At 51.7% G+C, this 20,287-nt stretch overlaps 49 non-coding genes across 49 annotated transcripts; 17 read left to right on the top strand and 32 right to left on the bottom strand.

Moving 5' to 3' along the window:
• The first annotated feature begins 4,156 nt into the window (after positions 1–4,156).
• Trnap-agg lies at positions 4,157–4,229 on the top strand. Its single transcript has one exon. It is a non-coding gene; the product is annotated as a tRNA-Pro (tRNA).
• Positions 4,230–4,422: 193 nt separating this feature from the next.
• On the bottom strand, positions 4,423–4,495 carry Trnav-aac. Its single transcript has one exon. It is a non-coding gene; the product is annotated as a tRNA-Val (tRNA).
• A 158-nt stretch (positions 4,496–4,653) lies between these two features.
• On the bottom strand, positions 4,654–4,726 carry Trnav-cac. Its single transcript has one exon. It is a non-coding gene; the product is annotated as a tRNA-Val (tRNA).
• Positions 4,727–5,128: 402 nt separating this feature from the next.
• On the top strand, positions 5,129–5,201 carry Trnap-agg. Its single transcript has one exon. It is a non-coding gene; the product is annotated as a tRNA-Pro (tRNA).
• Positions 5,202–5,394: 193 nt separating this feature from the next.
• On the bottom strand, positions 5,395–5,467 carry Trnav-aac. The gene has a single exon. It is a non-coding gene; the product is annotated as a tRNA-Val (tRNA).
• Positions 5,468–5,625: 158 nt separating this feature from the next.
• Positions 5,626–5,698, bottom strand: Trnav-cac. Its single transcript has one exon. It is a non-coding gene; the product is annotated as a tRNA-Val (tRNA).
• Positions 5,699–6,100: 402 nt separating this feature from the next.
• Trnap-agg lies at positions 6,101–6,172 on the top strand. The gene has a single exon. It is a non-coding gene; the product is annotated as a tRNA-Pro (tRNA).
• A 194-nt stretch (positions 6,173–6,366) lies between these two features.
• On the bottom strand, positions 6,367–6,439 carry Trnav-aac. Its single transcript has one exon. It is a non-coding gene; the product is annotated as a tRNA-Val (tRNA).
• Positions 6,440–6,597: 158 nt separating this feature from the next.
• On the bottom strand, positions 6,598–6,670 carry Trnav-cac. The gene has a single exon. It is a non-coding gene; the product is annotated as a tRNA-Val (tRNA).
• A 402-nt stretch (positions 6,671–7,072) lies between these two features.
• On the top strand, positions 7,073–7,144 carry Trnap-agg. The gene has a single exon. It is a non-coding gene; the product is annotated as a tRNA-Pro (tRNA).
• Positions 7,145–7,338: 194 nt separating this feature from the next.
• Positions 7,339–7,411, bottom strand: Trnav-aac. The gene has a single exon. It is a non-coding gene; the product is annotated as a tRNA-Val (tRNA).
• A 158-nt stretch (positions 7,412–7,569) lies between these two features.
• Positions 7,570–7,642, bottom strand: Trnav-cac. The gene has a single exon. It is a non-coding gene; the product is annotated as a tRNA-Val (tRNA).
• Positions 7,643–8,044: 402 nt separating this feature from the next.
• Positions 8,045–8,116, top strand: Trnap-agg. The gene has a single exon. It is a non-coding gene; the product is annotated as a tRNA-Pro (tRNA).
• A 194-nt stretch (positions 8,117–8,310) lies between these two features.
• Trnav-aac lies at positions 8,311–8,383 on the bottom strand. The gene has a single exon. It is a non-coding gene; the product is annotated as a tRNA-Val (tRNA).
• Positions 8,384–8,541: 158 nt separating this feature from the next.
• Positions 8,542–8,614, bottom strand: Trnav-cac. The gene has a single exon. It is a non-coding gene; the product is annotated as a tRNA-Val (tRNA).
• Positions 8,615–9,016: 402 nt separating this feature from the next.
• Positions 9,017–9,088, top strand: Trnap-agg. The gene has a single exon. It is a non-coding gene; the product is annotated as a tRNA-Pro (tRNA).
• Positions 9,089–9,282: 194 nt separating this feature from the next.
• Positions 9,283–9,355, bottom strand: Trnav-aac. Its single transcript has one exon. It is a non-coding gene; the product is annotated as a tRNA-Val (tRNA).
• Positions 9,356–9,513: 158 nt separating this feature from the next.
• On the bottom strand, positions 9,514–9,586 carry Trnav-cac. The gene has a single exon. It is a non-coding gene; the product is annotated as a tRNA-Val (tRNA).
• Positions 9,587–9,988: 402 nt separating this feature from the next.
• Trnap-agg lies at positions 9,989–10,060 on the top strand. The gene has a single exon. It is a non-coding gene; the product is annotated as a tRNA-Pro (tRNA).
• A 194-nt stretch (positions 10,061–10,254) lies between these two features.
• Trnav-aac lies at positions 10,255–10,327 on the bottom strand. Its single transcript has one exon. It is a non-coding gene; the product is annotated as a tRNA-Val (tRNA).
• Positions 10,328–10,485: 158 nt separating this feature from the next.
• Trnav-cac lies at positions 10,486–10,558 on the bottom strand. The gene has a single exon. It is a non-coding gene; the product is annotated as a tRNA-Val (tRNA).
• Positions 10,559–10,960: 402 nt separating this feature from the next.
• Positions 10,961–11,032, top strand: Trnap-agg. Its single transcript has one exon. It is a non-coding gene; the product is annotated as a tRNA-Pro (tRNA).
• A 194-nt stretch (positions 11,033–11,226) lies between these two features.
• Trnav-aac lies at positions 11,227–11,299 on the bottom strand. The gene has a single exon. It is a non-coding gene; the product is annotated as a tRNA-Val (tRNA).
• Positions 11,300–11,457: 158 nt separating this feature from the next.
• Positions 11,458–11,530, bottom strand: Trnav-cac. Its single transcript has one exon. It is a non-coding gene; the product is annotated as a tRNA-Val (tRNA).
• Positions 11,531–11,932: 402 nt separating this feature from the next.
• On the top strand, positions 11,933–12,004 carry Trnap-agg. The gene has a single exon. It is a non-coding gene; the product is annotated as a tRNA-Pro (tRNA).
• Positions 12,005–12,198: 194 nt separating this feature from the next.
• On the bottom strand, positions 12,199–12,271 carry Trnav-aac. The gene has a single exon. It is a non-coding gene; the product is annotated as a tRNA-Val (tRNA).
• Positions 12,272–12,429: 158 nt separating this feature from the next.
• Trnav-cac lies at positions 12,430–12,502 on the bottom strand. The gene has a single exon. It is a non-coding gene; the product is annotated as a tRNA-Val (tRNA).
• Positions 12,503–12,904: 402 nt separating this feature from the next.
• On the top strand, positions 12,905–12,976 carry Trnap-agg. The gene has a single exon. It is a non-coding gene; the product is annotated as a tRNA-Pro (tRNA).
• Positions 12,977–13,170: 194 nt separating this feature from the next.
• On the bottom strand, positions 13,171–13,243 carry Trnav-aac. Its single transcript has one exon. It is a non-coding gene; the product is annotated as a tRNA-Val (tRNA).
• Positions 13,244–13,401: 158 nt separating this feature from the next.
• Positions 13,402–13,474, bottom strand: Trnav-cac. The gene has a single exon. It is a non-coding gene; the product is annotated as a tRNA-Val (tRNA).
• Positions 13,475–13,876: 402 nt separating this feature from the next.
• On the top strand, positions 13,877–13,948 carry Trnap-agg. Its single transcript has one exon. It is a non-coding gene; the product is annotated as a tRNA-Pro (tRNA).
• Positions 13,949–14,142: 194 nt separating this feature from the next.
• Positions 14,143–14,215, bottom strand: Trnav-aac. The gene has a single exon. It is a non-coding gene; the product is annotated as a tRNA-Val (tRNA).
• Positions 14,216–14,373: 158 nt separating this feature from the next.
• Positions 14,374–14,446, bottom strand: Trnav-cac. The gene has a single exon. It is a non-coding gene; the product is annotated as a tRNA-Val (tRNA).
• A 402-nt stretch (positions 14,447–14,848) lies between these two features.
• Trnap-agg lies at positions 14,849–14,920 on the top strand. Its single transcript has one exon. It is a non-coding gene; the product is annotated as a tRNA-Pro (tRNA).
• Positions 14,921–15,114: 194 nt separating this feature from the next.
• Positions 15,115–15,187, bottom strand: Trnav-aac. Its single transcript has one exon. It is a non-coding gene; the product is annotated as a tRNA-Val (tRNA).
• A 158-nt stretch (positions 15,188–15,345) lies between these two features.
• Positions 15,346–15,418, bottom strand: Trnav-cac. The gene has a single exon. It is a non-coding gene; the product is annotated as a tRNA-Val (tRNA).
• Positions 15,419–15,820: 402 nt separating this feature from the next.
• Positions 15,821–15,892, top strand: Trnap-agg. Its single transcript has one exon. It is a non-coding gene; the product is annotated as a tRNA-Pro (tRNA).
• A 194-nt stretch (positions 15,893–16,086) lies between these two features.
• Trnav-aac lies at positions 16,087–16,159 on the bottom strand. Its single transcript has one exon. It is a non-coding gene; the product is annotated as a tRNA-Val (tRNA).
• Positions 16,160–16,317: 158 nt separating this feature from the next.
• On the bottom strand, positions 16,318–16,390 carry Trnav-cac. The gene has a single exon. It is a non-coding gene; the product is annotated as a tRNA-Val (tRNA).
• Positions 16,391–17,117: 727 nt separating this feature from the next.
• Positions 17,118–17,189, top strand: Trnap-agg. The gene has a single exon. It is a non-coding gene; the product is annotated as a tRNA-Pro (tRNA).
• Positions 17,190–17,383: 194 nt separating this feature from the next.
• Positions 17,384–17,456, bottom strand: Trnav-aac. Its single transcript has one exon. It is a non-coding gene; the product is annotated as a tRNA-Val (tRNA).
• Positions 17,457–17,614: 158 nt separating this feature from the next.
• Positions 17,615–17,687, bottom strand: Trnav-cac. Its single transcript has one exon. It is a non-coding gene; the product is annotated as a tRNA-Val (tRNA).
• Positions 17,688–18,089: 402 nt separating this feature from the next.
• On the top strand, positions 18,090–18,161 carry Trnap-agg. Its single transcript has one exon. It is a non-coding gene; the product is annotated as a tRNA-Pro (tRNA).
• Positions 18,162–18,355: 194 nt separating this feature from the next.
• Trnav-aac lies at positions 18,356–18,428 on the bottom strand. Its single transcript has one exon. It is a non-coding gene; the product is annotated as a tRNA-Val (tRNA).
• A 158-nt stretch (positions 18,429–18,586) lies between these two features.
• Trnav-cac lies at positions 18,587–18,659 on the bottom strand. The gene has a single exon. It is a non-coding gene; the product is annotated as a tRNA-Val (tRNA).
• Positions 18,660–19,061: 402 nt separating this feature from the next.
• Positions 19,062–19,133, top strand: Trnap-agg. Its single transcript has one exon. It is a non-coding gene; the product is annotated as a tRNA-Pro (tRNA).
• A 194-nt stretch (positions 19,134–19,327) lies between these two features.
• On the bottom strand, positions 19,328–19,400 carry Trnav-aac. The gene has a single exon. It is a non-coding gene; the product is annotated as a tRNA-Val (tRNA).
• Positions 19,401–19,558: 158 nt separating this feature from the next.
• Positions 19,559–19,631, bottom strand: Trnav-cac. The gene has a single exon. It is a non-coding gene; the product is annotated as a tRNA-Val (tRNA).
• Positions 19,632–20,033: 402 nt separating this feature from the next.
• On the top strand, positions 20,034–20,105 carry Trnap-agg. The gene has a single exon. It is a non-coding gene; the product is annotated as a tRNA-Pro (tRNA).
• Positions 20,106–20,287: the final 182 nt, after the last annotated feature.

The raw sequence follows: 20,287 nt of genomic DNA, 5'->3' as shown, positions 1-20,287 counted from the left end.
AACCCCAGAGATCGTAAGACCACGAAGTGTCGAGTTGAGACGTGTGAGGAGTGGTTGAAGGGAGAGAGCATAAAGGGTCATGGATAAAGGGCTACCTTGCGGGACGCCACGTTTAATATCAATGACCTTCGTCAGCTGTCCATTAATGTCAATCTTAGCAGAAATGCCAGTCGCCATATTCTTAAGAACCAGCAGCGCCTTCTCATTAAAACCGAGTCGGCGCAGCAGAAGCTCTAAAAACGAATGGGACACACGATCAAAAGCCTTACTAAAATCAACAAATAAAAGCGCACAGGAAATATTGGTGACAGCGACAATCGACACAATATCACGATACCCCGCCAGAGGCGTCAAGATGGAGCGCCCTGGAAAGCAGCTTTGACAAGGAGTTATCACAGGTGTAAGCAAGAGGGATAGACGTGCATTAACAGCCCTAGCAGCCGTCTTATAATCAAAATTTAAAAGGGTTAAAGGACGAAAGTCACTAGCTGTCTTCAAACCAGCAGATTTCGGTATCAGGACAACCGTACCTCTCTTGAAATCGGCTGGAATTGTGCCACCATTCAAAATTTCATTTACTATATCCGTAAAAACAGGCCCTATAATAGTCCAAAAGCGAACAAAAAACTCCTTAGGAAGGCCATCCGGACCAGGAGATTTGTGAGATGGTGAACAAGCAATGAAAGCTGAAATTTCGTCTGCAGTAAAAGGAGCTAAAAATTCCATATTATGGTCCTCTGTTAAAACTGATGGGATAGCAGTTAAAATCTCGTCAACATCAAGCGGATCAGAATCAGCCACAGCATATAAGGTCTCATAGTAGCAGGTAAGTTCATGGGTTATTTGATTCTGTAAGGTAAGCCGGCGACCATCAGCTGCCATAAGGCCGTCAATCAATACACGTCGACGGTTCTTGTGGTGACGAAACAGATGGTACATGGAAGTCATTTCATGTGCTAAGGTGGACGGCGGTTTAGATTTAATCTTCAATCCTTCCATCTGAAGCCGTTTAATACTAAGGAGCTTGGCTTTAATTTTCCGAACCTCAGAAAGGTGGGCACATGTCATTCGAGAAGTATCATAAAGTTCGCGAAGCACCGAATAATAATACTCAAAAGTCAGTTTCAGATCTCGCGCTCTGTGATAACTGTAGGACATTAAAGTGCGACGTAGTTTTGGCTTCGCACAGTGGATCCACCAGTGAAGCTTAGACGGATAGTATCGCAGAGAACGTAAACACATGTCCCACGCCGTCTGTATTAGAGGTTCGATGTCAGGGTCATCGAGCAAGGAGACATTTAATTTCCACAGCGGCCGATAAAGTTTAAGAGGCTGACGCTCCAAATTAATGATAACCGCAAGGGCACAATGATCCGTAAAACTGGCTGGAATAACATCTACATTTAAAACAGAAACACTAAGGGGATCAGAAATATACAATCGGTCCAGTCGACTACTTGACGTGGCAGTAAAAAATGTAAATTTTACTAAAGTGGGGTGTTTAACCTCCCACGCATCGCGTAGTCGTAGTTGACGTACAAGAGAATGTAGCTCGAAACAATAATTAAAATGAGGGGATTGGTCCTTAGCTTGTAATACACAATTAAAATCACCCCCCAATATCAAAGTCGCAGGATTTTTGCGTAAAAGATAAATCAGATCCTCTTTATAAAAACGAGACCTTTCCTGCCGTTTGCTGGAACCAGAGGGGGCGTAAATATTAACCAAGGTGGTGTCAAATAACCGACAACCAATACCCCTTCCCGAGTCTAAGAGCTCAATTTCGGTAACGGGGATACCGTCACGAATTAGTAAGGCAGTACCTGTGGAAAACTCAGGCGCAAAATTTATAATAGTGCGAAAGCCAGGAACAAACAGGTGTGCAACGGAGACTTCCTGCAGGAAAACAACATCAGCTGCAGAGTCATAAATGAACTGCTGCAGAGACGCTAACTTCAGAGCAGATTGAATGCTATTTATATTTAAGGTAATAAACGTGTACGCCTGCAACATCAACCAAAAAAGGGAAAATGAACCCTAATTACACCACATTAGAAGCAACTACATCCAGATCATCAACATCAGACATGGCAGAGGGTGATTGCCCGGAATCAACGGAATCAGAGTCATCCTTTGCATGCTTGTGTTTTTTCCGCACCGCGTGAAGATTGGGGGGCACTTTCACCCGACGGCGTATCTGATGCACACCAGATTCAAGAGCAGGTGGAGTGGGGGGTTCGAGATCAGGCACGTCAACCAAGGCATCCGAAGGATTATCAGGGCGAGAGGAATCAGAAGAAGGAGCAAGCAAGGGGAAAACTGTATCAGGAACATCGGCACCGGCATCAGAAGGTGTAGGTATTGGAAGTGTAGGAGGTGGAGAGATAGGTTTGGAATCCGCTGAAGCGGAGCGCGCAGTTCTAGAAGCGATTTTCCGACAAACAGCTGTCTGCACCGAAGTGTCGTCAACATGTTGTGATGCCTGTGTCGGGTGGGATGTCAACACCACCTCGACCGAACGTTGGGGCTCTTGCGCCGACAGCGTGGCAGCAGGTTTGACGTCATCAGGCAAAGCAGGAGACACAGTGGGAACAGAATCCAAAACAATCATGGGAGATTCCGGAATTCTCTCGTCAGATTCGCAAACCGGCTGCGAAACAGCAGCTTCGTCATCAGTGCTACCGGTATCACTAGCACGACGGCGTTTGTTATTGGAAACAGACGGGATCGGTGTAGAAGCAGCCGATACATCTGGGCGAGTGGGTAACGGGGGAAAACCTGCATCAGAGGAAGGTGTCAGTTGTTGTGAAGAATCTACTGCAGGAGGCTGACACGAGACAGTGGAGGAAGCTGCTGGCACAAGATCGGCAACCGTTAATTTGCGGCGTTGTGCTAGCCCATTTTTAAGCACAAACACCCGCTTAGGGCAATTAGCACGAACATGACCATTTTCATTACATAGAAAACACGTACCAACTTGCCCCTCATAAGTAAGATGAACACGATAACCACATACAACCAGATGGGACGGTATATTCGACTTAATATGCATTTCAACCGATCTGATACCATTATAACATTGCAGCTTATGTTGTGCAGACCAACGTTCATCTCGAATTGACCGAACGGTACCATAACCAAGCAAAGCTTCCTTGAGATAACTGTTTTCAACTTCAGGGGGTAAATTATAAACCCGAACTGTGGTATACGTAATTTCCGCATTTGAAACAGTAACACTGCTAACAGAACCATCTCTATGACGGAACGACACTTGCTCACCATGTTTAAGTAAAATCTTATCTAGCAAAACCGGGTTCAACAATTTCACAAAAAAGCAGTAAAGTTCTGTGTCAAAATAAGCCGTATGTACCTGGTCCGATGTAATGCCAATCGTATCCACAATCCATTCGTGAATTTCCAACGAAGTTGGTTGAACATTCCTGGTGGCCTTGTTAAACTGAAAACTGAGAGTACACTTCCACGAAAACAACCGGGAAGCCATAACACTTAATTAATTCGGCAAAAGCCGCTATACAACACAAGACACAACACAAACACTAAGGCGACGAAACAACGAAGAAAAGAAGACAAAGAAACGTCACACACAGAAAGTAAATAGTCACAACCCGAAGGAAACGGCGGATCGAATACACAGCACGTCCGATCGCAGTCGCGTCTCAAGCGGAACTCATGGGATCGAACCGGGGACCTTCTGCGTGTGAAGCAGAGGTGATAACCGCTACACTACGGAAACGACGGACCCGGGGAGTCCATCCTTGTTCACTCGAACTTGCCTCAGACTTTCTCTCGTTCGCGAATGCACACACGACAGTTCTTTTGTCAGCCTGGAACCCATCACAGCCGAGGGCTCAAGAAGTCTTCGGGGTGCTCGAGAGGGTGTCTGCCGTAGCACCCCTAACGAGATAGCGGCGTTTCGCGCAGTCGTTATTGCAAGTCATATCAGCAAAAGCAATCACTTTCTCAACAGCAGGCAGTGCGAGCCCAGCGGCAGCTCTACATGAAGGTACCAGTAGCCCAGGAAGGCCGCCGACCGCGGGAATTCGCGCCGGCCCCATCCCGCCAGCGTACACGAGACTTCCAGGGCACCCTGGACGACATCGATGGACTGGAATAATTGGCATTCGCCGTGTCACAGGGCTCGTTGGTCTAGGGGTATGATTCCTGCTTAGGGTGCAGGAGGTCCCGGGTTCAAATCCCGGACGAGTACTAGCGTTTTGTGCAAACTGATCGCACGTCAGTGGCTGAGTCAGCGCAAAAAGCTCGCCGTCAATATCAAATGAATTTCTTATTCGATGTGAGCAATTGACACTCGGGTCCGACGCGTGAAGGCGATTACGAAGGTTTCGGGTACAGATGGTAGCAGATGCATGTTAGTACGTCTTGCTTAAAGTGATGAAAAAGTGTTTCCGCCCGGGATCGAACCGGGGACCTTCTGCGTGTTAGGCAGACGTGATAACCGCTACACCACGGAAACTGCTTGTGTGCACCTTACTTCACAGACAACTTGTAGTGATGTTGCCATCGTAACTAAAAAATTCAATAAATGTGGTACTTGCAAAACGAAGGGACATGCAGCAGATCCACACACGACGTGGCTCATTGGAGGACAATACGACATAGGCAGGAAAATTGTGTTCCCGCCCGGGATCGAACCGGGGACCTTCTGCGTGTGAAGCAGAGGTGATAACCGCTACACTACGGAAACGACGGACACGGGGAGTCCATCCTTGTTCACTCGAACTTGCCTCAGACTTTCTCTCGTTCGCGAATGCACACACGACAGTTCTTTTGTCAGCCTGGAACCCATCACAGCCGAGGGCTCAAGAAGTCTTCGGGGTGCTCGAGAGGGTGTCTGCCGTAGCACCCCTAACGAGATAGCGGCGTTTCGCGCAGTCGTTATTGCAAGTCATATCAGCAAAAGCAATCACTTTCTCAACAGCAGGCAGTGCGAGCCCAGCGGCAGCTCTACATGAAGGTACCAGTAGCCCAGGAAGGCCGCCGACCGCGGGAATTCGCGCCGGCCCCATCCCGCCAGCGTACACGAGACTTCCAGGGCACCCTGGACGACATCGATGGACTGGAATAATTGGCATTCGCCGTGTCACAGGGCTCGTTGGTCTAGGGGTATGATTCCTGCTTAGGGTGCAGGAGGTCCCGGGTTCAAATCCCGGACGAGTACTAGCGTTTTGTGCAAACTGATCGCACGTCAGTGGCTGAGTCAGCGCAAAAAGCTCGCCGTCAATATCAAATGAATTTCTTATTCGATGTGAGCAATTGACACTCGGGTCCGACGCGTGAAGGCGATTACGAAGGTTTCGGGTACAGATGGTAGCAGATGCATGTTAGTACGTCTTGCTTAAAGTGATGAAAAAGTGTTTCCGCCCGGGATCGAACCGGGGACATTCTGCGTGTTAGGCAGACGTGATAACCGCTACACCACGGAAACTGCTTGTATGCACCTTACTTCACAGACAACTTGTAGTGATGTTGCCATCGTAACTAAAAAATTCAATAAATGTGGTACTTGCAAAACGAAGGGACATGCAGCAGATCCACACACGACGTGGCTCATTGGAGGACAATACGACATAGGCAGGAAAATTGTGTTCCCGCCCGGGATCGAACCGGGGACCTTCTGCGTGTGAAGCAGAGGTGATAACCGCTACACTACGGAAACGACGGACACGGGGAGTCCATCCTTGTTCACTCGAATTTGCCTCAGACTTTCTCTCGTTCGCGAATGCACACACGACAGTTCTTTTGTCAGCCTGGAACCCATCACAGCCGAGGGCTCAAGAAGTCTTCGGGGTGCTCGAGAGGGTGTCTGCCGTAGCACCCCTAACGAGATAGCGGCGTTTCGCGCAGTCGTTATTGCAAGTCATATCAGCAAAAGCAATCACTTTCTCAACAGCAGGCAGTGCGAGCCCAGCGGCAGCTCTACATGAAGGTACCAGTAGCCCAGGAAGGCCGCCGACCGCGGGAATTCGCGCCGGCCCCATCCCGCCAGCGTACACGAGACTTCCAGGGCACCCTGGACGACATCGATGGACTGGAATAATTGGCATTCGCCGTGTCACAGGGCTCGTTGGTCTAGGGGTATGATTCCTGCTTAGGGTGCAGGAGGTCCCGGGTTCAAATCCCGGACGAGCCCTAGCGTTTTGTGCAAACTGATCGCACGTCAGTGGCTGAGTCAGCGCAAAAAGCTCGCCGTCAATATCAAATGAATTTCTTATTCGATGTGAGCAATTGACACTCGGGTCCGACGCGTGAAGGCGATTACGAAGGTTTCGGGTACAGATGGTAGCAGATGCATGTTAGTACGTCTTGCTTAAAGTGATGAAAAAGTGTTTCCGCCTGGGATAGAACCGGGGACCTTCTGCGTGTTAGGCAGACGTGATAACCGCTACACCACGGAAACTGCTTGTGTGCACCTTACTTCACAGACAACTTGTAGTGATGTTGCCATCGTAACTAAAAAATTCAATAAATGTGGTACTTGCAAAACGAAGGGACATGCAGCAGATCCACACACGACGTGGCTCATTGGAGGACAATACGACATAGGCAGGAAAATTGTGTTCCCGCCCGGGATCGAACCGGGGACCTTCTGCGTGTGAAGCAGAGGTGATAACCGCTACACTACGGAAACGACGGACCCGGGGAGTCCATCCTTGTTCACTCGAACTTGCCTCAGACTTTCTCTCGTTCGCGAATGCACACACGACAGTTCTTTTGTCAGCCTGGAACCCATCACAGCCGAGGGCTCAAGAAGTCTTCGGGGTGCTCGAGAGGGTGTCTGCCGTAGCACCCCTAACGAGATAGCGGCGTTTCGCGCAGTCGTTATTGCAAGTCATATCAGCAAAAGCAATCACTTTCTCAACAGCAGGCAGTGTGAGCCCAGCGGCAGCTCTACATGAAGGTACCAGTAGCCCAGGAAGGCCGCCGACCGCGGGAATTCGCGCCGGCCCCATCCCGCCAGCGTACACGAGACTTCCAGGGCACCCTGGACGACATCGATGGACTGGAATAATTGGCATTCGCCGTGTCACAGGGCTCGTTGGTCTAGGGGTATGATTCCTGCTTAGGGTGCAGGAGGTCCCGGGTTCAAATCCCGGACGAGCCCTAGCGTTTTGTGCAAACTGATCGCACGTCAGTGGCTGAGTCAGCGCATAAAGCTCGCCGTCAATATCAAATGAATTTCTTATTCGATGTGAGCAATTGACACTCGGGTCCGACGCGTGAAGGCGATTACGAAGGTTTCGGGTACAGATGGTAGCAGATGCATGTTAGTACGTCTTGCTTAAAGTGATGAAAAAGTGTTTCCGCCCGGGATCGAAGCGGGGACCTTCTGCGTGTTAGGCAGACGTGATAACCGCTACACCACGGAAACTGCTTGTGTGCACCTTACTTCACAGACAACTTGTAGTGATGTTGCCATCGTAACTAAAAAATTCAGTAAATGTGGTACTTGCAAAACGAAGGGACATGCAGCAGATCCACACACGACGTGGCTCATTGGAGGACAATACGACATAGGCAGGAAAATTGTGTTCCCGCCCGGGATCGAACCGGGGACCTTCTGCGTGTGAAGCAGACGTGATAACCGCTACACTACTGAAACGACGGACCCGGGGAGTCCATCCTTGTTCACTCGAACTTGCCTCAGACTTTCTCTCGTTCGCGAATGCACACACGACAGTTCTTTTGTCAGCCTGGAACCCATCACAGCCGAGGGCTCAAGAAGTCTTCGGGGTGCTCGACAGGGTGTCTGCCGTAGCACCCCTAACGAGATAGCGGCGTTTCGCGCAGTCGTTATTGCAAGACATATCAGCAAAAGCAATCACTTTCTCAACAGCAGGCAGTGCGAGCCCAGCGGCAGCTCTACATGAAGGTACCAGTAGCCCAGGAAGGCCGCCGACCGCGGGAATTCGCGTCGGCCCCATCCCGCCAGCGTACACGAGACTTCCAGGGCACCCTGGACGACATCGATGGACTGGAATAATTGGCATTCGCCGTGTCACAGGGCTCGTTGGTCTAGGGGTATGATTCCTGCTTAGGGTGCAGGAGGTCCCGGGTTCAAATCCCGGACGAGCCCTAGCGTTTTGTGCAAACTGATCGCACGTCAGTGGCTGAGTCAGCGCATAAAGCTCGCCGTCAATATCAAATGAATTTCTTATTCGATGTGAGCAATTGACACTCGGGTCCGACGCGTGAAGGCGATTACGAAGGTTTCGGGTACAGATGGTAGCAGATGCATGTTAGTACGTCTTGCTTAAAGTGATGAAAAAGTGTTTCCGCCCGGGATCGAACCGGGAACCTTCTGCGTGTTAGGCAGACGTGATAACCGCTACACCACGGAAACTGCTTGTGTGCACTTTACTTCACAGACAACTTGTAGTGATGTTGCCATCGTAACTAAAAAATTCAATAAATGTGGTACTTGCGAAACGAAGGGACATGCAGCAGATCCACACACGACGTGGCTCATTGGAGGACAATACGACATAGGCAGGAAAATTGTGTTCCCGCCCGGGATCGAACCGGGGACCTTCTGCGTGTGAAGCAGAGGTGATAACCGCTACACTACGGAAACGACGGACACGGGGAGTCCATCCTTGTTCACTCGAACTTGCCTCAGACTTTCTCTCGTTCGCGAATGCACACACGACAGTTCTTTTGTCAGCCTGGAACCCATCACAGCCGAGGGCTCAAGAAGTCTTCGGGGTGCTCGAGAGGGTGTCTGCCGTAGCACCCCTAACGAGATAGCGGCGTTTCGCGCAGTCGTTATTGCAAGTCATATCAGCAAAAGCAATCACTTTCTCAACAGCAGGCAGTGTGAGCCCAGCGGCAGCTCTACATGAAGGTACCAGTAGCCCAGGAAGGCCGCCGACCGCGGGAATTCGCGCCGGCCCCATCCCGCCAGCGTACACGAGACTTCCAGGGCACCCTGGACGACATCGATGGACTGGAATAATTGGCATTCGCCGTGTCACAGGGCTCGTTGGTCTAGGGGTATGATTCCTGCTTAGGGTGCAGGAGGTCCCGGGTTCAAATCCCGGACGAGCCCTAGCGTTTTGTGCAAACTGATCGCACGTCAGTGGCTGAGTCAGCGCATAAAGCTCGCCGTCAATATCAAATGAATTTCTTATTCGATGTGAGCAATTGACACTCGGGTCCGACGCGTGAAGGCGATTACGAAGGTTTCGGGTACAGATGGTAGCAGATGCATGTTAGTACGTCTTGCTTAAAGTGATGAAAAAGTGTTTCCGCCCGGGATCGAAGCGGGGACCTTCTGCGTGTTAGGCAGACGTGATAACCGCTACACCACGGAAACTGCTTGTGTGCACCTTACTTCACAGACAACTTGTAGTGATGTTGCCATCGTAACTAAAAAATTCAGTAAATGTGGTACTTGCAAAACGAAGGGACATGCAGCAGATCCACACACGACGTGGCTCATTGGAGGACAATACGACATAGGCAGGAAAATTGTGTTCCCGCCCGGGATCGAACCGGGGACCTTCTGCGTGTGAAGCAGACGTGATAACCGCTACACTACTGAAACGACGGACCCGGGGAGTCCATCCTTGTTCACTCGAACTTGCCTCAGACTTTCTCTCGTTCGCGAATGCACACACGACAGTTCTTTTGTCAGCCTGGAACCCATCACAGCCGAGGGCTCAAGAAGTCTTCGGGGTGCTCGACAGGGTGTCTGCCGTAGCACCCCTAACGAGATAGCGGCGTTTCGCGCAGTCGTTATTGCAAGACATATCAGCAAAAGCAATCACTTTCTCAACAGCAGGCAGTGCGAGCCCAGCGGCAGCTCTACATGAAGGTACCAGTAGCCCAGGAAGGCCGCCGACCGCGGGAATTCGCGTCGGCCCCATCCCGCCAGCGTACACGAGACTTCCAGGGCACCCTGGACGACATCGATGGACTGGAATAATTGGCATTCGCCGTGTCACAGGGCTCGTTGGTCTAGGGGTATGATTCCTGCTTAGGGTGCAGGAGGTCCCGGGTTCAAATCCCGGACGAGCCCTAGCGTTTTGTGCAAACTGATCGCACGTCAGTGGCTGAGTCAGCGCATAAAGCTCGCCGTCAATATCAAATGAATTTCTTATTCGATGTGAGCAATTGACACTCGGGTCCGACGCGTGAAGGCGATTACGAAGGTTTCGGGTACAGATGGTAGCAGATGCATGTTAGTACGTCTTGCTTAAAGTGATGAAAAAGTGTTTCCGCCCGGGATCGAACCGGGAACCTTCTGCGTGTTAGGCAGACGTGATAACCGCTACACCACGGAAACTGCTTGTGTGCACTTTACTTCACAGACAACTTGTAGTGATGTTGCCATCGTAACTAAAAAATTCAATAAATGTGGTACTTGCGAAACGAAGGGACATGCAGCAGATCCACACACGACGTGGCTCATTGGAGGACAATACGACATAGGCAGGAAAATTGTGTTCCCGCCCGGGATCGAACCGGGGACCTTCTGCGTGTGAAGCAGAGGTGATAACCGCTACACTACGGAAACGACGGACACGGGGAGTCCATCCTTGTTCACTCGAACTTGCCTCAGACTTTCTCTCGTTCGCGAATGCACACACGACAGTTCTTTTGTCAGCCTGGAACCCATCACAGCCGAGGGCTCAAGAAGTCTTCGGGGTGCTCGAGAGGGTGTCTGCCGTAGCACCCCTAACGAGATAGCGGCGTTTCGCGCAGTCGTTATTGCAAGTCATATCAGCAAAAGCAATCACTTTCTCAACAGCAGGCAGTGCGAGCCCAGCGGCAGCTCTACATGAAGGTACCAGTAGCCCAGGAAGGCCGCCGACCGCGGGAATTCGCGCCGGCCCCATCCCGCCAGCGTACACGAGACTTCCAGGGCACCCTGGACGACATCGATGGACTGGAATAATTGGCATTCGCCGTGTCACAGGGCTCGTTGGTCTAGGGGTATGATTCCTGCTTAGGGTGCAGGAGGTCCCGGGTTCAAATCCCGGACGAGCCCTAGCGTTTTGTGCAAACTGATCGCACGTCAGTGGCTGAGTCAGCGCATAAAGCTCGCCGTCAATATCAAATGAATTTCTTATTCGATGTGAGCAATTGACACTCGGGTCCGACGCGTGAAGGCGATTACGAAGGTTTCGGGTACAGATGGTAGCAGATGCATGTTAGTACGTCTTGCTTAAAGTGATGAAAAAGTGTTTCCGCCCGGGATCGAACCGGGGACCTTCTGCGTGTTAGGCAGACGTGATAACCGCTACACCACGGAAACTGCTTGTGTGCACCTTACTTCACAGACAACTTGTAGTGATGTTGCCATCGTAACTAAAAAATTCAGTAAATGTGGTACTTGCAAAACGAAGGGACATGCAGCAGATCCACACACGACGTGGCTCATTGGAGGACAATACGACATAGGCAGGAAAATTGTGTTCCCGCCCGGGATCGAACCGGGGACCTTCTGCGTGTGAAGCAGACGTGACAACCGCTACACTACTGAAACGACGGACCCGGGGAGTCCATCCTTGTTCACTCGAACTTGCCTCAGACTTTCTCTCGTTCGCGAATGCACACACGACAGTTCTTTTGTCAGCCTGGAACCCATCACAGCCGAGGGCTCAAGAAGTCTTCGGGGTGCTCGACAGGGTGTCTGCCGTAGCACCCCTAACGAGATAGCGGCGTTTCGCGCAGTCGTTATTGCAAGACATATCAGCAAAAGCAATCACTTTCTCAACAGCAGGCAGTGCGAGCCCAGCGGCAGCTCTACATGAAGGTACCAGTAGCCCAGGAAGGCCGCCGACCGCGGGAATTCGCGTCGGCCCCATCCCGCCAGCGTACACGAGACTTCCAGGGCACCCTGGACGACATCGATGGACTGGAATAATTGGCATTCGCCGTGTCACAGGGCTCGTTGGTCTAGGGGTATGATTCCTGCTTAGGGTGCAGGAGGTCCCGGGTTCAAATCCCGGACGAGCCCTAGCGTTTTGTGCAAACTGATCGCACGTCAGTGGCTGAGTCAGCGCATAAAGCTCGCCGTCAATATCAAATGAATTTCTTATTCGATGTGAGCAATTGACACTCGGGTCCGACGCGTAAAGGCGATTACGAAGGTTTCGGGTACAGATGGTAGCAGATGCATGTTAGTACGTCTTGCTTAAAGTGAAGAAAAAGTGTTTACGCCCGGGATCGAACCGGGAACCTTCTGCGTGTTAGGCAGACGTGATAACCGCTACACCACGGAAACTGCTTGTGTGCACCTTACTTCACAGACAACTTGTAGTGATGTTGCCATCGTAACTAAAAAATTCAGTAAATGTGGTACTTGCAAAACGAAGGGACATGCAGCAGATCCACACACGACGTGGCTCATCGGAGGACAATACGACATAGGCAGGAAAATTGTGTTCCCGCCCGGGATCGAACCGGGGACCTTCTGCGTGTGAAGCAGACGTGATAACCGCTACACTACGGAAACGACGGACCCGGGGAGTCCATCCTTGTTCACTCGAACTTGCCTCAGACTTTCTCTCGTTCGCGAATGCACACACGACAGTTCTTTTGTCAGCCTGGAACCCATCACAGCCGAGGGCTCAAGAAGTCTTCGGGGTGCTCGACAGGGTGTCTGCCGTAGCACCCCTAACGAGATAGCGGCGTTTCGCGCAGTCGTTATTGCAAGACATATCAGCAAAAGCAATCACTTTCTCAACAGCAGGCAGTGCGAGCCCAGCGGCAGCTCTACATGAAGGTACCAGTAGCCCAGGAAGGCCGCCGACCGCGGGAATTCGCGTCGGCCCCATCCCGCCAGCGTACACGAGACTTCCAGGGCACCCTGGACGACATCGATGGACTGGAATAATTGGCATTCGCCGTGTCACAGGGCTCGTTGGTCTAGGGGTATGATTCCTGCTTAGGGTGCAGGAGGTCCCGGGTTCAAATCCCGGACGAGCCCTAGCGTTTTGTGCAAACTGATCGCACGTCAGTGGCTGAGTCAGCGCATAAAGCTCGCCGTCAATATCAAATGAATTTCTTATTCGATGTGAGCAATTGACACTCGGGTCCGACGCGTGAAGGCGATTACGAAGGTTTCGGGTACAGATGGTAGCAGATGCATGTTAGTACGTCTTGCTTAAAGTGATGAAAAAGTGTTTCCGCCCGGGATCGAACCGGGAACCTTCTGCGTGTTAGGCAGACGTGATAACCGCTACACCACGGAAACTGCTTGTGTGCACTTTACTTCACAGACAACTTGTAGTGATGTTGCCATCGTAACTAAAAAATTCAATAAATGTGGTACTTGCGAAACGAAGGGACATGCAGCAGATCCACACACGACGTGGCTCATTGGAGGACAATACGACATAGGCAGGAAAATTGTGTTCCCGCCCGGGATCGAACCGGGGACCTTCTGCGTGTGAAGCAGAGGTGATAACCGCTACACTACGGAAACGACGGACACGGGGAGTCCATCCTTGTTCACTCGAACTTGCCTCAGACTTTCTCTCGTTCGCGAATGCACACACGACAGTTCTTTTGTCAGCCTGGAACCCATCACAGCCGAGGGCTCAAGAAGTCTTCGGGGTGCTCGAGAGGGTGTCTGCCGTAGCACCCCTAACGAGATAGCGGCGTTTCGCCCAGTCGTTATTGCAAGTCATATCAGCAAAAGCAATCACTTTCTCAACAGCAGGCAGTGCGAGCCCAGCGGCAGCTCTACATGAAGGTACCAGTAGCCCAGGAAGGCCGCCGACCGCGGGAATTCGCGCCGGCCCCATCCCGCCAGCGTACACGAGACTTCCAGGGCACCCTGGACGACATCGATGGACTGGAATAATTGGCATTCGCCGTGTCACAGGGCTCGTTGGTCTAGGGGTATGATTCCTGCTTAGGGTGCAGGAGGTCCCGGGTTCAAATCCCGGACGAGCCCTAGCGTTTTGTGCAAACTGATCGCACGTCAGTGGCTGAGTCAGCGCATAAAGCTCGCCGTCAATATCAAATGAATTTCTTATTCGATGTGAGCAATTGACACTCGGGTCCGACGCGTGAAGGCGATTACGAAGGTTTCGGGTACAGATGGTAGCAGATGCATGTTAGTACGTCTTGCTTAAAGTGATGAAAAAGTGTTTCCGCCCGGGATCGAACCGGGGACCTTCTGCGTGTTAGGCAGACGTGATAACCGCTACACCACGGAAACTGCTTGTGTGCACCTTACTTCACAGACAACTTGTTGTGATGTTGCCATCGTAACTAAAAAATTCAGTAAATGTGGTACTTGCAAAACGAAGGGACATGCAGCAGATCCACACACGACGTGGCTCATTGGAGGACAATACGACATAGGCAGGAAAATTGTGTTCCCGCCCGGGATCGAACCGGGGACCTTCTGCGTGTGAAGCAGACGTGATAACCGCTACACTACGGAAACGACGGACCCGGGGAGTCCATCCTTGTTCACTCGAACTTGCCTCAGACTTTCTCTCGTTCGCGAATGCACACACGACAGTTCTTTTGTCAGCCTGGAACCCATCACAGCCGAGGGCTCAAGAAGTCTTCGGGGTGCTCGACAGGGTGTCTGCCGTAGCACCCCTAACGAGATAGCGGCGTTTCGCGCAGTCGTTATTGCAAGACATATCAGCAAAAGCAATCACTTTCTCAACAGCAGGCAGTGCGAGCCCAGCGGCAGCTCTACATGAAGGTACCAGTAGCCCAGGAAGGCCGCCGACCGCGGGAATTCGCGTCGGCCCCATCCCGCCAGCGTACACGAGACTTCCAGGGCACCCTGGACGACATCGATGGACTGGAATAATTGGCATTCGCCGTGTCACAGGGCTCGTTGGTCTAGGGGTATGATTCCTGCTTAGGGTGCAGGAGGTCCCGGGTTCAAATCCCGGACGAGCCCTAGCGTTTTGTGCAAACTGATCGCACGTCAGTGGCTGAGTCAGCGCATAAAGCTCGCCGTCAATATCAAATGAATTTCTTATTCGATGTGAGCAATTGACACTCGGGTCCGACGCGTAAAGGCGATTACGAAGGTTTCGGGTACAGATGGTAGCAGATGCATGTTAGTACGTCTTGCTTAAAGTGAAGAAAAAGTGTTTACGCCCGGGATCGAACCGGGAACCTTCTGCGTGTTAGGCAGACGTGATAACCGCTACACCACGGAAACTGCTTGTGTGCACCTTACTTCACAGACAACTTGTAGTGATGTTGCCATCGTAACTAAAAAATTCAGTAAATGTGGTACTTGCAAAACGAAGGGACATGCAGCAGATCCACACACGACGTGGCTCATTGGAGGACAATACGACATAGGCAGGAAAATTGTGTTCCCGCCCGGGATCGAACCGGGGACCTTCTGCGTGTGAAGCAGACGTGATAACCGCTACACTACGGAAACGACGGACCCGGGGAGTCCATCCTTGTTCACTCGAACTTGCCTCAGACTTTCTCTCGTTCGCGAATGCACACACGACAGTTCTTTTGTCAGCCTGGAACCCATCACAGCCGAGGGCTCAAGAAGTCTTCGGGGTGCTCGACAGGGTGTCTGCCGTAGCACCCCTAACGAGATAGCGGCGTTTCGCGCAGTCGTTATTGCAAGACATATCAGCAAAAGCAATCACTTTCTCAACAGCAGGCAGTGCGAGCCCAGCGGCAGCTCTACATGAAGGTACCAGTAGCCCAGGAAGGCCGCCGACCGCGGGAATTCGCGTCGGCCCCATCCCGCCAGCGTACACGAGACTTCCAGGGCACCCTGGACGACATCGATGGACTGGAATAATTGGCATTCGCCGTGTCACAGGGCTCGTTGGTCTAGGGGTATGATTCCTGTTTAGGGTGCAGGAGGTCCCGGGTTCAAATCCCGGACGAGCCCTAGCGTTTTGTGCAAACTGATCGCACGTCAGTGGCTGAGTCAGCGCATAAAGCTCGCCGTCAATATCAAATGAATTTCTTATTCGATGTGAGCAATTGACACTCGGGTCCGACGCGTGAAGGCGATTACGAAGGTTTCGGGTACAGATGGTAGCAGATGCATGTTAGTACGTCTTGCTTAAAGTGATGAAAAAGTGTTTCCGCCCGGGATCGAACCGGGAACCTTCTGCGTGTTAGGCAGACGTGATAACCGCTACACCACGGAAACTGCTTGTGTGCACTTTACTTCACAGACAACTTGTAGTGATGTTGCCATCGTAACTAAAAAATTCAATAAATGTGGTACTTGCGAAACGAAGGGACATGCAGCAGATCCACACACGACGTGGCTCATTGGAGGACAATACGACATAGGCAGGAAAATTGTGTTCCCGCCCGGGATCGAACCGGGGACCTTCTGCGTGTGAAGCAGAGGTGATAACCGCTACACTACGGAAACGACGGACACGGGGAGTCCATCCTTGTTCACTCGAACTTGCCTCAGACTTTCTCTCGTTCGCGAATGCACACACGACAGTTCTTTTGTCAGCCTGGAACCCATCACAGCCGAGGGCTCAAGAAGTCTTCGGGGTGCTCGAGAGGGTGTCTGCCGTAGCACCCCTAACGAGATAGCGGCGTTTCGCGCAGTCGTTATTGCAAGTCATATCAGCAAAAGCAATCACTTTCTCAACAGCAGGTCCCTTCTCGCCACGGGACTGTAAGTCCCACCGCCACACCTTCACCTGCCCATGTTAGGCAAAATTTTTCTGCCTGGCTGATGTAGTACTATCACCGTCAGAGGGTGGTACGGGACTACAAGTCCCACCTCCACACCTCCAAAGTGAATTGCAGTGACGCAGTCACTGCCCTGTGGAAATTTACTGCCTCACCAACACAGTTAGACCGCAATAGACCGGTGATGCTGTATTGTAACATATCACCCCGGACGACAAGTCCATTAAAAAAAAAAAAAAAAATAAAATAAAAAAAAAAAAAAAAAAAAAAAAAAAAAAAAACAGCAGGCAGTGCGAGCCCAGCGGCAGCTCTACATGAAGGTACCAGTAGCCCAGGAAGGCCGCCGACCGCGGGAATTCGCGCCGGCCCCATCCCGCCAGCGTACACGAGACTTCCAGGGCACCCTGGACGACATCGATGGACTGGAATAATTGGCATTCGCCGTGTCACAGGGCTCGTTGGTCTAGGGGTATGATTCCTGCTTAGGGTGCAGGAGGTCCCGGGTTCAAATCCCGGACGAGCCCTAGCGTTTTGTGCAAACTGATCGCACGTCAGTGGCTGAGTCAGCGCATAAAGCTCGCCGTCAATATCAAATGAATTTCTTATTCGATGTGAGCAATTGACACTCGGGTCCGACGCGTGAAGGCGATTACGAAGGTTTCGGGTACAGATGGTAGCAGATGCATGTTAGTACGTCTTGCTTAAAGTGATGAAAAAGTGTTTCCGCCCGGGATCGAACCGGGGACCTTCTGCGTGTTAGGCAGACGTGATAACCGCTACACCACGGAAACTGCTTGTGTGCACCTTACTTCACAGACAACTTGTAGTGATGTTGCCATCGTAACTAAAAAATTCAGTAAATGTGGTACTTGCAAAACGAAGGGACATGCAGCAGATCCACACACGACGTGGCTCATTGGAGGACAATACGACATAGGCAGGAAAATTGTGTTCCCGCCCGGGATCGAACCGGGGACCTTCTGCGTGTGAAGCAGACGTGATAACCGCTACACTACGGAAACGACGGACCCGGGGAGTCCATCCTTGTTCACTCGAACTTGCCTCAGACTTTCTCTCGTTCGCGAATGCACACACGACAGTTCTTTTGTCAGCCTGGAACCCATCACAGCCGAGGGCTCAAGAAGTCTTCGGGGTGCTCGAGAGGGTGTCTGCCGTAGCACCCCTAACGAGATAGCGGCGTTTCGCGCAGTCGTTATTGCAAGACATATCAGCAAAAGCAATCACTTTCTCAACAGCAGGCAGTGCGAGCCCAGCGGCAGCTCTACATGAAGGTACCAGTAGCCCAGGAAGGCCGCCGACCGCGGGAATTCGCGCCGGCCCCATCCCGCCAGCGTACACGAGACTTCCAGGGCACCCTGGACGACATCGATGGACTGGAATAATTGGCATTCGCCGTGTCACAGGGCTCGTTGGTCTAGGGGTATGATTCCTGCTTAGGGTGCAGGAGGTCCCGGGTTCAAATCCCGGACGAGCCCTAGCGTTTTGTGCAAACTGATCGCACGTCAGTGGCTGAGTCAGCGCATAAAGCTCGCCGTCAATATCAAATGAATTTCTTATTCGATGTGAGCAATTGACACTCGGGTCCGACGCGTGAAGGCGATTACGAAGGTTTCGGGTACAGATGGTAGCAGATGCATGTTAGTACGTCTTGCTTAAAGTGATGAAAAAGTGTTTCCGCCCGGGATCGAACCGGGAACCTTCTGCGTGTTAGGCAGACGTGATAACCGCTACACCACGGAAACTGCTTGTGTGCACTTTACTTCACAGACAACTTGTAGTGATGTTGCCATCGTAACTAAAAAATTCAATAAATGTGGTACTTGCGAAACGAAGGGACATGCAGCAGATCCACACACGACGTGGCTCATTGGAGGACAATACGACATAGGCAGGAAAATTGTGTTCCCGCCCGGGATCGAACCGGGGACCTTCTGCGTGTGAAGCAGAGGTGATAACCGCTACACTACGGAAACGACGGACACGGGGAGTCCATCCTTGTTCACTCGAACTTGCCTCAGACTTTCTCTCGTTCGCGAATGCACACACGACAGTTCTTTTGTCAGCCTGGAACCCATCACAGCCGAGGGCTCAAGAAGTCTTCGGGGTGCTCGAGAGGGTGTCTGCCGTAGCACCCCTAACGAGATAGCGGCGTTTCGCGCAGTCGTTATTGCAAGTCATATCAGCAAAAGCAATCACTTTCTCAACAGCAGGCAGTGCGAGCCCAGCGGCAGCTCTACATGAAGGTACCAGTAGCCCAGGAAGGCCGCCGACCGCGGGAATTCGCGCCGGCCCCATCCCGCCAGCGTACACGAGACTTCCAGGGCACCCTGGACGACATCGATGGACTGGAATAATTGGCATTCGCCGTGTCACAGGGCTCGTTGGTCTAGGGGTATGATTCCTGCTTAGGGTGCAGGAGGTCCCGGGTTCAAATCCCGGACGAGCCCTAGCGTTTTGTGCAAACTGATCGCACGTCAGTGGCTGAGTCAGCGCATAAAGCTCGCCGTCAATATCAAATGAATTTCTTATTCGATGTGAGCAATTGACACTCGGGTCCGACGCGTGAAGGCGATTACGAAGGTTTCGGGTACAGATGGTAGCAGATGCATGTTAGTACGTCTTGCTTAAAGTGATGAAAAAGTGTTTCCGCCCGGGATCGAACCGGGGACCTTCTGCGTGTTAGGCAGACGTGATAACCGCTACACCACGGAAACTGCTTGTGTGCACCTTACTTCACAGACAACTTGTAGTGATGTTGCCATCGTAACTAAAAAATTCAGTAAATGTGGTACTTGCAAAACGAAGGGACATGCAGCAGATCAAGACACGACGTGGCTCATTGGAGGACAATACGACATAGGCAGGAAAATTGTGTTCCCGCCCGGGATCGAACCGGGGACCTTCTGCGTGTGAAGCAGACGTGATAACCGCTACACTACGGAAACGACGGACCCGGGGAGTCCATCCTTGTTCACTCGAACTTGCCTCAGACTTTCTCTCGTTCGCGAATGCACACACGACAGTTCTTTTGTCAGCCTGGAACCCATCACAGCCGAGGGCTCAAGAAGTCTTCGGGGTGCTCGAGAGGGTGTCTGCCGTAGCACCCCTAACGAGATAGCGGCGTTTCGCGCAGTCGTTATTGCAAGACATATCAGCAAAAGCAATCACTTTCTCAACAGCAGGCAGTGCGAGCCCAGCGGCAGCTCTACATGAAGGTACCAGTAGCCCAGGAAGGCCGCCGACCGCGGGAATTCGCGCCGGCCCCATCCCGCCAGCGTACACGAGACTTCCAGGGCACCCTGGACGACATCGATGGACTGGAATAATTGGCATTCGCCGTGTCACAGGGCTCGTTGGTCTAGGGGTATGATTCCTGCTTAGGGTGCAGGAGGTCCCGGGTTCAAATCCCGGACGAGCCCTAGCGTTTTGTGCAAACTGATCGCACGTCAGTGGCTGAGTCAGCGCATAAAGCTCGCCGTCAATATCAAATGAATTTCTTATTCGATGTGAGCAATTGACACTCGGGTCCGACGCGTGAAGGCGATTACGAAGGTTTCGGGTACAGATGGTAGCAGATGCATGTTAGTACGTCTTGCTTAAA

Source organism: Schistocerca americana, unplaced genomic scaffold (assembly GCF_021461395.2).
Source record: "Schistocerca americana isolate TAMUIC-IGC-003095 unplaced genomic scaffold, iqSchAmer2.1 HiC_scaffold_139, whole genome shotgun sequence".
Lineage (NCBI taxonomy): Eukaryota > Metazoa > Arthropoda > Insecta > Orthoptera > Acrididae > Schistocerca > Schistocerca americana.
This window is presented reverse-complemented; position numbering and strand designations above follow the sequence as displayed.